Source organism: Halichoerus grypus, chromosome 9 (genome assembly GCF_964656455.1).
Source record: "Halichoerus grypus chromosome 9, mHalGry1.hap1.1, whole genome shotgun sequence".
Taxonomy (NCBI): Eukaryota; Metazoa; Chordata; class Mammalia; order Carnivora; family Phocidae; genus Halichoerus; species Halichoerus grypus.
Genome location: NC_135720.1, coordinates 31,086,834 through 31,100,973, shown reverse-complemented (window position 1 = coordinate 31,100,973; position 14,140 = coordinate 31,086,834). Strand labels below are relative to the sequence as shown.

Below are 14,140 nucleotides of genomic sequence, written 5' to 3'. Positions count from 1 at the left end.
TAGACTTCCTTTGTGCTTCAGTGATCTGGCCCTTGCCTCCTATTTTTATTGTTTCTCCTTCCTCTTCCTCCTTTACTCTTCTCCTCCCCACACCCCCTCCAATATGTTGTACTCTTTTTATAGCATGCTATTCTTCCATGTCTTTGTACGCATGACTAAGTCTACCTAGAATGCCCTGACTGATTTACCCAGCTGGCCCCTCAGATCTTTGTCTTCCAAGGTAAAATGGACCCATTCCTGGCCCTTATATTGATCACAGCATTATCATTCTATGACTTTTATTACAGTGTTAAATGAGATGCTTGAAAATGCTTAGCACAGTGTGAGGCATTTTCTAAGTGTTCAAATTGGATTACTATGGTAATGAATGATGGTACTGATAGTGATGCTCTGTCTTCTAGACTGTGATCCTGAAGAAACAGAACTTTTGTGCTATTCATTATCACCATCCAGCACGAGGCCCCCTGACATATAGTAGGCATCCAAGAAGTTCTTTGACTTAAGATCAAAGAGACATATACAGGATGTTCAGAGAAACTTCATTTATAATAGGAATTAATAGTAATAATAATTGTAATAAATAGATAACCAAAAATTAGAAAACCTAAGCATCTGTTGAACAGGCTAAACCACAGAAAAGGGTCCAAGGACAAAGACCGTTGAAAACAATGACTCAGGGGCGCCTAGGTGGCTCAGATGGTTAAGCATCTGCCTTCGGCTCAGGTCATGATCCCAGGGTCCTGGGATCGAGCCCCACGTCGGGCTCCTGGCTCAGCAGGGAGCCTGCTTCTCCCTCTCCCTCTGTCTCCCCCCTTGCTCATGCTCTCTCTCTCTGTATCTCTGTGTCTCAAATGAATAAATAAAATCTTTAAAAAAAAAAAAAAGAAAGAAAGAAAACAATGACTCAGAATCAGCTAATGTTGCTTCTTGGTTCAGCTCGTTCCTAAGAAATCATATAAACACCTGCTTGCATGTGGCCACAAAGCCTGTGTTCTCACAGATGTGCATCCAAAGTTCATGGTCCCCACAGTCCTTGTGATCTGAAGAATATGGGAGGTCAGAGGAAGTCAGACGATGGGCCTTTTGCTTTTTTACCATTGGCTGGAGGAGAGGCCCTGACAGGATGCCTGGAACCACCACTGCCCCCCCCCCCCCCCCCCCCCCCGCCACATTGTTTGTTACTACATCATGGAGTTTACCCAAGATTTCAGGGCAATTATGCTCACCATATTCATCTATAGGAGAAAGGACACTTGAATATTGTTTTCACCAATGTACCAGACAAGATGCAACCAGGAAAACAGAATCTACACCAATTATTTTAAGAGAATTTAACATAGGGATTTGGTTAAAGAGGTATTTGATGAATGAAGGACATGAAAGGAACCCTTGGGTAGCAAAGAGAACTACAGAAAGCAGCTACCACTCCTGTGTTTGTGACCAGAGGGAAGAGAGGCTGTGAGGGGTTGGAAGCTTTCCAGAGGAGCCTGTGGAGCTGAGAGCCAGATCCCGAGAGGCAGATCCCCGGGGAGCTAGGACTCTAATCTCTGGAGGAGGCAATGGCTGGTGCTGGTAGTTTTGAAGAAAGGCAAGGACACTGGTTCTGTCAGAATGGGAACAAACTGAAAATTAGAGGCATCTGCTACCCGAACGAACTACAGCCCCTGGGTGGATGGGACAATTGTGATAGATGAGCAAAGAGTCGGGTCGCCTCTCTTCCAACCTTCCGTATTCCTCTAGTGCCCCCTATCGGCAGAGTCTAATAGGGAGCCAGGAGGCAAAGGAGAAACAGGTTTGCCTAGTCCTACCGCACCATCACGAAGAATGGAGAAGCGTGGGCTTGGAGCTGAGTGACAACAGCTTAATAACTAGCACATTCATATAACTGCACACCATACAGTAGTGAAAATGCGTGAAATTAGAGTGATGCTTATTTACATGGATTAAGCTCACAATTTCTTATATAGAAATAAGAAATGCAATGTATTTCTATGCAATAAATATGCATATATACATAGTTCAAAAAAATGCAAAATGGTACTAAGCAGGAATATGTACATATGTAATAAACTACCAGGAAGTCATGGGAACGATCTAGAAAAATCTTAGGACAGCGATTTCATCCAGAGAAGGGACCAGGGAAAAGAGGAGAATGTGATTGGAAGGGAACACAAGGGGCAGCCTGCTTCACTGCATGAACTGGGCAGTGGGTACATAGGTGATTGTTATGCAATCCTTTATAATTTCTGTGTGTCTGAAACATTTTCATAAATTTTTTTGAGACAGAGAGAGAATGTGTGATCTGGCTGTAGTCAACAGCAGGAACTCTACGGGAAGTGTATGAATCTGGTGATTGGAAGTAAATTTCCAAGGAAAACATGGACAAATGCAGTTTCTTTCTGTCTCTGTTTCTGTCCTATCTCCCCCCCCCGGCCCCCTCCACTCCTGTGTGTGTGTGTATGTGTGTGTGTGTGTGTGTCTTTATCCCTACTCCCTCCCCCCAATTAGGAGCCAAATACCTTCCCATAAATCCCAAAGACTATGAGCTTCTTGAAAGCTGAAGAAGCTTTTTTGTTTCTAGGTATCAGGGATTCAAAGAATAGTGCATGTTATTCTGCACAATAAGCATCTGTTAACCAGATTAGGGATGCCACTTCCCTCTTTACCATGTTCCATCCAAAGAAATTTTAGACTCTTACCTAACGTTCAAAGTCGCTGTTGAAAATGAATGTTTTTTTCAGTTCTCCTTGATTTCTTTTAGGTAAACTTGAAAAACTAACTTAGTCTAACATAATAATCAGGGTCAACAGTTTAATAAAATGGTCTGCAAAATAGGAAATGCCAAAGCTTGGGAATAAGACTATTAAAATTTCTCTCTACATTTATTTTCCATATAAAAAATTTAAAAAGAAATTGATATCTACTAGCATTTTAAAGAATTGATTGACAAAGATACTCTTTTTTCGGTAAAGAATTTATTTATTTGACAGAGAGAGGCAGCGAGAGAGGGAACACAAGAAGGGGGAGTGGGAGAGGGAGAAGCAGGCTCCCTGCTGAGCAGGAAGCCTGACGTGGGGCTCCATCCCAGGACTCTGGGATCATGACCTGAGCCGAAGGCAGACGCTTTACCGACGGAGCCACCCAGGTGCCCCCAAAGGTACTCTTATTAGGTCCATATGTCAAAGGTCATGGGTCACAAATGGTCTCCAAGGTACCCCGAGGGGAGAGTAAGAGCCCCTCAGTTTGCACAGGATGAGCACAGATTCCTCACTAGTTCGCCCACATTCAGTGCACAGTGCCATCCTGCAGTTTACTCGGGCCTGGCTCAGTGGACTGACCAGCGAGGCTACTGGATAATTAATTAACACTTACAGAATAGAAGAATAGCTTAAAATGATTCTTGCGAAGACAGTGCATTTAAAATGATACTAATAATGCAAATATAATCTCAAAAACAAGAAAATTAAAGAGCTAACATTTCTATTCCTAGTCTGAGACACATTTTTGAGGAGAACATGAAAGTTTAATTATATATGAAAAGAAATAGTCAAAACCCACAAAGCTATAGAGAAAACTTTTTGAAAGCTATGTGTTTTACTTATAAATACTTATAAATAAGATATATATATATATTGAGGGCTCATGTTAAAATTTTTTTTCTAATAGGGATCAAAACATTTGAAAATCATTGCCTTAATATCACTCCTCTTGACTGATATTTATATTTTAACTGGAACTTCCCAGAGATAATTTCACCACTCAGAAGATTTTGAGGCTACAGTTTAAGATGCTTAAGAAAAATATGGGGGAGGAAGAGGATCATGCCCACTGACACGCACATCACATCTCCATTTAAAAGGCTAGGCTCTCTCCCTACCCCACTTAGTGTAAAATTATGGCATAAGGTTGTTTTATTATTTTTTTATTATGTTATGTTAGTCACCATACATTATATCATTAGTTTTTGATGTAGTGTTCCATGATTCATTGTTTGTGTATAACACCCAGTGCTCCATTCAATACATGCCCTCCTTAATACCCACCACTGGGCTAACCCATCCCCCCACCCCCCTCCCCTCTAAAACCCTCAGTTTGTTTCTCAGAATCCATAGTCTCTCATGGTTCATCTCCCCCTCCGATTCCCCCCCTTCATTTTTCCCTTCCTACTATCTTTTTTTTTTAAACATATAATGTATTATTTGTTTCAGAGGTACAGGTCTGTGATTCATCAGTCTTACACAATTCACAGCACTCACCATAGCACATACCCTCCCCACTGTCCATCACTCAACCACCCCATCCCTCCCACCCCCCCACCACTCCAGCAACCGCCAGTTTGTTTGCTGAGATTAAGAATTCCTCATATCAGGGCGCCTGGGTGGCTCAGTTGTTAAGCATCTGCCTTCAGCTCAGGTCATGATCCCAGGGTCCTGGGATCGAGCCCCACATTGGGCTCCCCGCTCAGCGGGCAGCCTGCTTCTCCCTCTCCCACTTCCCCTGCTTGTGTTCCCTCTCTCGCTGTCTCCCTCTCTGTCAAATAAATAAATAAAATCTTAAAAAAAAAAAGAATTCCTCATATCAATGAGATCATATGATACTTGACTTATTTCATTTAGCATAATACGCTCTAGTTCCATCCATGTCATTGCAAATGGCAAGATTTTGGGATTTTTTTGATGGCTGCATAATATTCCATTGTATATATACATACCACATCTTCTTTATCCATTCATCTGTTGATGGACATCTTAGCTTTTTCCATAGTTTAGCTATTGTGGACATTGCTGCTATAAACATTGGGATGCATGTACCCCTTCGGATCACTACATTTGTATCTTTGGGGTAAATACTCAGTAGTGCAATTGCTAGGTCATAGGGTAGCTCTATTTTCAACTTTTTGAGGAACCTCCATACTGTTTTCCAGAGTGCCTGCACCAGCTTGCATTCCCACCAACAGTGTAGGAGGTTCCCCTTTCTCCACATCCTTGCCAACATCGTCATTTCCTGACTTGTTAATTTTAGCCATTCTGACTGGTGTGAGATGGTATCTCATTGAGGTTTTAATTTGGATTTCCCTGATGCCGAGTGATGTTGAGCACTTTTTTCATGTGTCTGTTGGTCATTTAGATGTCTTCTTTGGAAAAATGTCTGTTCATGTCTTCTGCCTATTTCTTGATTGGATTATTTGTTCTTTGGGTGTTGAGTTTGATAAGTTCTTTATAGATTTTGGATACTAGCCCTTTATCTGATATGTCATTTGCAAATATCTTCTCCCATTCTGTTGGTTGTCTTGGTTTTGTTGACTGTTTCCTTTGCTATGCAAAAGCTTTTTATCTTGATGAAGTCCCAATAGTTCATTGGCATAAGGTTATTTTAGTCTTTCAACTCAGACTTTAAAATAAAAATGTTATGATTGAACCTTAAACCTTTAAGAGGGTAATTAAATTAACTGGTGTAGAAAATAAAGAGAAAGATGATTTTTGTGATTTAATAAATAATAGGGAATTTAACTTCTATGAAACTGATTCATACAGTTTAGAAACATCTTTGTATCTTTTTGATATTAAGTGGTATCCAGATAACAATCACCTATAATCTTTTTTCTTTTTTTTTTTTTTAAAGATTTTATTCATTTATTCATGAGAGACAGAGAGAGAGAGAGGCAGAGGCAGAGGGAGAAGCAGGCTCCCTGCAGAGCAGGGAGCCCAATGCGGGACTCGATCCCAGGACTCCGGGATCATGACCTGAGCCGAAGGCAGACGCTTAACCGACTGAGCCACTCAGGCGTCCCTCACCTATAATCTTTTGTATCAATATTAAAACTACCTGTTTTTTTATATACAAAAAAAACTCAATCCTGCACTATTACAACACCTACATTTTTTCCAGATCATTTTTTTTTGCTAAAATGCCATTTTTTAAATTGCTCACTTAAAAAAAATCTCTAGTAACATCGTATTTAGGGAATGAAGATCAAACTCTTAAATACAGCATTGACCACTCTCATAACAGCCTCTGTTTTATATACTCCCTCCCTCTTACCTATGGCAATGTGCCACCAGTATTCCCCCTGTATTATACACCACAGTAGTATTGTATTGATAACAGCCATTAGGAGGCTATGTGGAGTCCTAGGAACTGCATGGCTTTTTGTCAGCAATATTTGCCAAGACATAGTGTTGTTCTTGACCAGGTAGCTGAGTCTTGCTTGTACTGGTGTGGGACCAAATCTAAAAGAAATTTTTTTCTTTTTTCTTTTTTTAAAGATTCTATTTATTTATTTGAGAGGGAGAGAGAGCACAAGCAGGGGGGAAGGGACAAACAGACTCCCTGCCGAGCAGGGAGTCTGATGCAGGACTCAATCCCAGGACTCGATCCTGGGACCCTGGGATCGTGACCTGAGCCGAAGGCAGACACTTAACCAACTGAGCCACCCAGACAAATGAAATTTTAATTAAGGCATTTCAGTTAAGTTAGACAGAGACAGAGAAATACTGGGTGATAATCACTTATATGTGGAATCTAGAAAAGCTGAACTCATAAAAAAAAAAGAATAGATTAGTGATTACCAGGGGCTCAGGAGAAGGAGGAATTGGGGATACTGTTTAAAGGTATAAACTTGCAACTAGCAAATAAATACGTCCCGAAGATCTGATGTATAGCATAGTGATTATAGTTAACAATACTCTATTATGAACTTAAAGTTGCTAAGAGACTAGATCTTAATTGTTCTCACCCCAAAAAAGAAATAGTAATTATGTGAAGTGACAGCAGTGTTAGCTACCACTATGGTGGTCATCATATTGCAATATATAGTATCAAATCAACACACTGTACACCTTAAACTTATACAACGTTTCATGTCAATTACATCTCAATTCTTAAGGAGACATTTTCACCTAAAAATGTATTTTATCCACTTCATTCAGAAACAAACAATAGCAAGAATCTAAGTGTAAGTCAATTTACAAGTCAATATAAAAACTATTCATGAAAAAGAACATAATTAAAAGCCACAAACTAAACTTGATGAATTTTTTCCACATCATAGCTATTGCTCTGGCAATTCCTTTTTTTCTTTAAATTTTTTTAAAGATTTTATTTATTTGACAGAGCACAAGGAGGTGGAGAGGCAAGCAGAGGGAGTGGGAGAGGGAGAAGCAGGCTTCCCACCAAGCAGGGAGCCTGATGCGGGGCTCGATCCCAGGACCCTGGGATCATGACCTGAGCCGAAGGCAGACGTTTAACTGACTGAGTCACCCAGGGGCCCCTGCTCTGGCAATTCCTTATTCACTCCCCTGCATCGTTGATTGTCTCCTCTCCACTGGATCTTTCCATCGACACATAAATATGCTCTAGTACTTCCCATCTTTAAAAAAATAAATTAAAAACCTCTCTTGAACCCACAGGCCCCTCTAAATATTTTCTCACCTCCCTCTTACAGCAAAACTTCTGGAAGGGGTTGTCCATCTTGCTGTTTCCAGTTTGTCCTCTCTGATTCTCTCTGGAAGCTCTCCAATCAGCTTCCCACCTGACAGCTCTTACTAATAATGCCAACGATGAGCTCCACATCTTACTTGATCATTCTTATCTGTAGCACTTGACACAGTTAATTACACCCTTTCCTGGAAACACTTCACCTTGCTTATTGGACCCCACTCTCTCACATTCCCCTTCTCACTGGCTGCTCTTCTCATGCTCCTCACCTCTCCTGAGTCTAAACATTGGAATTTCCTAGAATTCAAGCCTTAGATCTCTTCTCTTCTGTAACTTACTCCATAGGTCAACCTTTATGGTGCTAAAAAATCATCTATGTGCTCAGACTCTTGGGTTTCTATCTCCAGTCCTGATTTTGTCCTTTCATGCCAGACTTGTATATGTAATTGCCAGGTTGACACCTCCACTTGGATGTCTAAAGGGCAGCTCTCACTTAAGATGCACAAAGTTGGTTTCCTAATTTGCATCCCAGACGCACTGTTCCTTCAGTGCTGTCTATATCTGTAAATGGCAAGTCCATGTCTCCGGTTGCTCAAGCCAAAAACGGGAGTCTCTCCTGATGCTTGTCTTTCTCTCATCCTCCCACGGTCTGGCAACAAACCCTGTCACCTTGACATCTAAAACATATCCATTCGGATCACCATACAAAATTCTATATAATAAGTGAGTTTATTTACCTCTATCTTCTCTCACTAAATATTCATAAGCCATGGTGGGGGGGGCATAAACTTCATTTTATTAAGTGCTACATCTCCTATTTCTGCAATAGTATCTGGCACGTCATAGGTGTTCAATAAATAATGACTGAATGAATGAAAAGGTAAGTGAATTAAATGTGGACTATCTTGGGTGATGATGCAAGCCCCATTTTCTGTAAAAATTCATTCTTTCTACTGTGGGCTGTGACAGAGCTCTTTACTAACCGTATGTAAAAATCTTTCCCCCAACCTTCACTAGTTTCCATAGCTGCTGTGATCTTTGACTAGTCCATAAATTTACAACATATGTTGTTTTTAACCGGAAATCCAGAACTCAGTCCCACCATGAGTTGTGAAATAAATGAGTTGTCCCAATTCTCAAAACTTCTATACAGGAAGACCATCCAGCTATTGACCTCTTTTCTGGCACAAAAGAAAATTTACAAACGTCATAGAGAGCATCAACTCAGGACAAGAAGGATGGGAAAATTAGCTGTCTACCATCACGTCACCCAATATTTTCTTCTTTGTGTCTCTCTAGAGCTAAGAAAAGCTGTTTCCTAATAACCCTTATATAAATGTCAGAATAATCAGGTATGCTTTAAAAAGTATGGTATTCATAATCCTCCATCAAAACAAAAAAAATGACAGAAGCATGAAAGTATGAGAGAGTAAGAGAGGATTTGACAGGAGAGAGAGAGTGTGCCAATATGCACTTACATGTACCAAATATTTTATATTAGAAAGTTTCTAGATTATTTTTCCTCTGAAAAATTAGCTTTATGAGCCAAGGAAAACACAAAGTTTTAAAGCATAAGGTCTTATGATTCACAAGAATAGACATAGTGAGGTCTTTCTTTCTAGGAATTAGATTCTGGAACAGAAAGTCTCCCTGAGATTGAAGTATGGTACCTTCAGTGGAGACCTTGGAATATTTCCCAAACACAGCCCACTGTCCACTTCAGAAATTAATTTATTATTTGACTTCATGAGATTCTCTTCCACTTAGCTTCTAATCCTAGCCATTAATATCTTGTTCACATATTTTCTCCAAATTTAATAAAGCTATTCAATCATAAATGATTGTTAAATGGTATCTAAGCACAATTTTTTTAAATAAATGCCAAGGTAGATATAACAATATCATATGCCACATATGTGATAGTTCAGGATTTATCATTTTTGCTGTGGTGAACATGCACATTTTAGGGAATTACAGCATTTTTGCACAAACAACGAGTATAGTTAAAATATCTGTTGGGGGTCTCAGCATGGAATCCAATGCACCTGGGGTCCTGGAATATCCTCCAGATAAGGAAAAATGGTTTCCCTGGTAAATTTCCATCCATAAAGTACATCTTCTGGAGTCACAATAATTTGAGCATTCTGTTTGAAACAAGTGAAATCAAAGTTATTTCTTCATACGTAACATAGACAATTCAACGCTCCAGTCTTCTACTAGCGCTCCTTCCCATCCCATAAATTATGATTAGCAGAAATAAAAAGAATACCTGCCCAGCTGCCTGATTAATCACTCCCTCTAGAAATCTATACTCTTGTTCATAAGGAGTAGGACGTTGTCCTGAAGAACAAGTGTTTCTGTGTTGTTGTTGTTTTCAGATTTTATTTATTTATTTATTTATCTATTTATTTATTTATTTGGCAGGGGGTGGGAGGGGCAGAGGGAGAGAGAGAATCTCAAGCAGACTCCCCACTGAGCACAGAGCCCAACAGAGGGCTCACTCTCAGGACCTGAGCCAAAATCAAGAGTCGGACATTTAACTGGCTGAGCCACCAGGCGTCCCACAAGTGTTTCTGTTTTATTTGGCAATATAACAGCATGTTCATATACTGCAGCTCTAAAAGTACCCAGAGCACTGACGTGCAGAGTGACTAGGGCAAAAATTGACACAGAGATTTGAAGAGAGAAAGTGATCGTGGCCAAGGTCTAGTGAGTTCTAAAAGTGAAAGTACCATTAATTTAGTATTTATAGAGAGGGAAGCATTTATATAACATAAAACTTACTGCCAGCTAGCGGGGTCTTATTTTATAATCTTATGAATATTATGCCTGACCACTTTTGTGGAAAAAAATATTGCAGTTCAATGAATACAACCAGAAAGGATTACAAGGATTGTAAACATGTACTATTGGTAAGATTTGATATCAAATTCCAAAAAAAACAAAATTCAAATATAATACAGTTGTACCCTTTTACTGATAGAAAGAAAATAACTAAATTAACTCTCATGAGGAACATCATAATACAATAAACATCTCATTTATTAAATTACAAAAACTAACGATTTTTTTCTGTTCTGTTACATGATTTACATCATGTCTATTTTTAGAAGAGGAGGATGATTTTAAAATATTTGCTGCTAGGAAAATGTACTACAGTATAATATCAGGAACGAAGTTCACCCAAATTGACACTGACTTACCTATTAAAGACTAAGAATGTGTGCTCCATAAAAGCATGATTTTGTGCCTAGTTTATTCACTGCTGAATCCTTAGTGCCCAAAGCACTGATTGTGAGGTGCTGCTCTCTGCTGTCAGGCCAGCGAAGAAATCAAGGCCATTGCTTAGCCAGCCCCAGCCCTCAGGGAACTAAGCTTACTTCTCCCTCCCTCCCTTCCTTCCTCCCTTCTTTCCTTCCTTCCTTCCTTCCTCCCTTCTTTCCTTCCTTCCTCCCTTCCTCCCTCCCTCCCTTCCTTCCTTCTCTCCTTCCCTCCTTCCTTCTTCCCTTCCCTCCTTCCTTCAGAAGTAGATACAAGGAAGAAGTATCTCAGGCTGGTGATCATAAAGATAATCTCTATCATAACCCTGATAAGATATAACTTTCATTTTGCTAAAGACAAATTAATCATATAAAAGAGTTTTAAGAATACACATACATTATGTGACCTCCGATGCCTTCCTAGGACATCCATGTTCTCCCTTCCCTGATCCCAATCCTACCATACAAGAGATTTTTCTAGTTGTTTTTTTAGGTTTGTTGTTGTTGTTGTTGTTAATTTGGGCCTTTTAGTCAAAGTCATTCAAATACTTTGAGACAGTAGAGTAGCAACAAGCAAATAAAATTATTCTGTGTTTTCCTTCATACTGAGATAAAGTTCTGGGTGAAGGAAAGTTCTAAGGGCTATAAACATGTCTGCTCATATTTTCTGCTTTGAATAGAATTTTCTATTTAAGAATGACTTCTTACCTGTATCATATAGAACTTGAGAAAAGAGTCAAGCCCTTTAGTGGAAAATGTGAGGGGATAGATATTTTTATGAATTTGTAGCAGATTGTACAATCAATTATTAGTAAGTGATTATACCATATATATATAGTTTGTATATAGTTATTATATTAATATAGGTCATTGGTATAATACAACCTATTCCTAGAGATTATGAGTGCTTTTAGAGAGCATATAAACAAAATGCTCACACTTTATAAGACAGGAATCTGAGGCACAGAGAAGCAGAGTAACTTAGAGGAGGGTGTGCAAATTCTCACTCTTGATTCCAGAATCTTCCCCTTATATCTAAGATATCATGCATGTGTCTGTACTCTGATTTAACGTCTGCATCCAAGTGTCTGAACATCGGAGCCTTTTAAAGAACCCAATTTAAAGTGACCACCTTGGAGCACCTGGGTGGCTCAATCGGTTAAGTGTTGAACTCTTGATTTCAGCCAGGTCATGATCTCTGGGTTGTAAGATGGAGCCCCGTGTCGTCCACGCTCAGTGGGGAGTCTGCTTGAGATTCTCTCTTTCCCTCTCCATCTGCCCCTCCTTCCCCCACACTAAAATAAATAAATAAATCTTTTAAAAAAATAAAGTAAGATGACCACCTTCAGGACTCTCAAGCTTTTCCATCTCTCCAAGAATTATTTAGATCATGACCTACTTTCATGTGACTTAACTCACCAATTAATGATACTTCATTATCTCTTTTGCTTGGAAGCAGTCAGGTAAGCTGGTGAAGAAGATCCACAGTCTTTTCTTTTTGAGGGTAGGAGCAGAAACAGCCATATCTGTCTTTCTTGTCTTAGCGTCCCCAAGTTTCCTGGATGATTTTCTTCTCTTTGTGGCTGTAAGAGAGAGATGGTGTTAAATAGGGTTTCTGGCTGGAGGGAGAAAGGGGCAATGGCTTCTGATGTGAAGTCAAGATGGTGACCAAGTTCCCTTTTTTCTCTGCAGCATTTCAAAATTGTCTCATTGAAATTGAGATGTGAGTAACAGAAGTAAAGGCATGGAAAACAGCAATTTAAATATAGAAAGATCCTTACGATATAAAGAAAAGGGGGATCATCTTTACAACCATTTGCTACAGAGGCAGTTGATACTGTTTTAAGTCTTTAGAATTCAATTCAAGACAGAACTTTCAGGCAGCTCTTCCTGCCAAGGGTCCTGTCCCAGCGCTTTAATAAAAACTTACCTTTTTGCACTAAAACAAACAACTAACAAACAAAAAAACTTAGAACTTGCAGAGTTTAGATTTTCATGTTCATAAAAGTGATCGATTAAGTAAGGCTTAACTTCTTCAGTTTAGCTCAGTTATAAAATGTTACCTTGTCACAGGGAGCATTGATGAATCATAATTTACCATGACTAGTGCCTACTTGATAATTTACCATTTTGTGATTAATGGATTTAGTTACAAGGGTGAAAAGTTACAATTGATTCAAAATTATTTGGTCAAAGAGTCACTATAAAAAGGATCATAGCTCAAATATTTGTTTCTAATTGTGCATCTGATTGTCTCTTAGAACAGTGTTCAACTGGGGTAGGTTTTACTTGGGTAGTAAGGTAGAAGAATAGATGTGGTTTCTGCTTTGCACTCGCCTTCTTTGAACCTCTATCACTCACCTAGGAGTTGAAGTAATCACACCCGCTCTATCACCTTCACAAGGTTACTCTGAGAGGCAAAGACACAACAAAGTCCTCTGTAAGATTATGATGGGATCACAATAATTAACAAGAAGGAGCGACAATTGAGTCATGTAATGATCCTGACTGCTTACTATTATTCGTTAAGTTTGCAAAACTACTGTTGTTCAGTTAAACGAATCTAGTCTACTTGGGGTACTTGCTGGGGAACTGCTGGGGAGGGAACGGGCCGGAAAGCACGCTCCGCCCCGCCCCGCAAGGCAGGTGCACATCCGCGGGGTGGTGGCTGCACAGCCCAGGAGCCACGGAACTCAGCCACGGGAGGGCAAGGAGCAGCTCCAGGCTCTTACACAAGCTACGGGACCTCCGGGTCTGAGCTCTCTCCCGGATAGGAAATGATAATCAGTGAGTTAAGAAATAAAGTGTTGGAAATAGCACGTACAATTATTGACAGCATTTCCTCAAAGACAGCAAGGATGACCCAACAGAGAGAAAGCAAGAAACAGAAAAATCAGGCCCTTCTCTTAAAACTACTTTCTCTTGATACTGTATTCCAAAAAAAAAAAAAAAAAAAAAAGGAAGAGGAAGAAGAAGAAGAAGAAGATACTGTACCCTCCAAAAGAATATGGTGAGAAAGAACAACGTTGCCGTCCTGCCCCCGCACTGGATTCTCGCACGTGTCCTTTGCAAGACTGTTTGAATCAGCCTCTGTGAAAGAAAATGGCAGCTTGAGCAGAACCAGCCTGAACTTGAGCAGAGCCAGTGGGAACTTTAACCAGCCCTCCTCTGGCTCTTCACTTGTGTGGGCACTCACCTCTTCAGACGGTTGATGCAACCGAAGCCAAGAGAGGGTCAGATAATAATGATGCATGATAGTCCAGGGCTCCTTGAATGCCTGCTGGATGGACAGAGCTATGCCACAGGAAGTTGCCACTAACTAACTGTTTTTGACCTACAGCAAGGGCAATTTCATGTGGTTCAACCTGCCCCGCTGCTTTCTGCCCGCAGAAGTTTAGGACCGTGGGATGCTGCGCTGCAGAGAGCAGGTAGCATGCTCCCAT

General features: G+C 40.0%; 1 pseudogene; it reads right to left on the bottom strand.

The window, feature by feature from the left end:
* Nucleotides 1-6,038: 6,038 nt before the first annotated feature.
* On the bottom strand, nucleotides 6,039-14,140 carry LOC118553731 (pantetheine hydrolase VNN2-like; annotated as a pseudogene).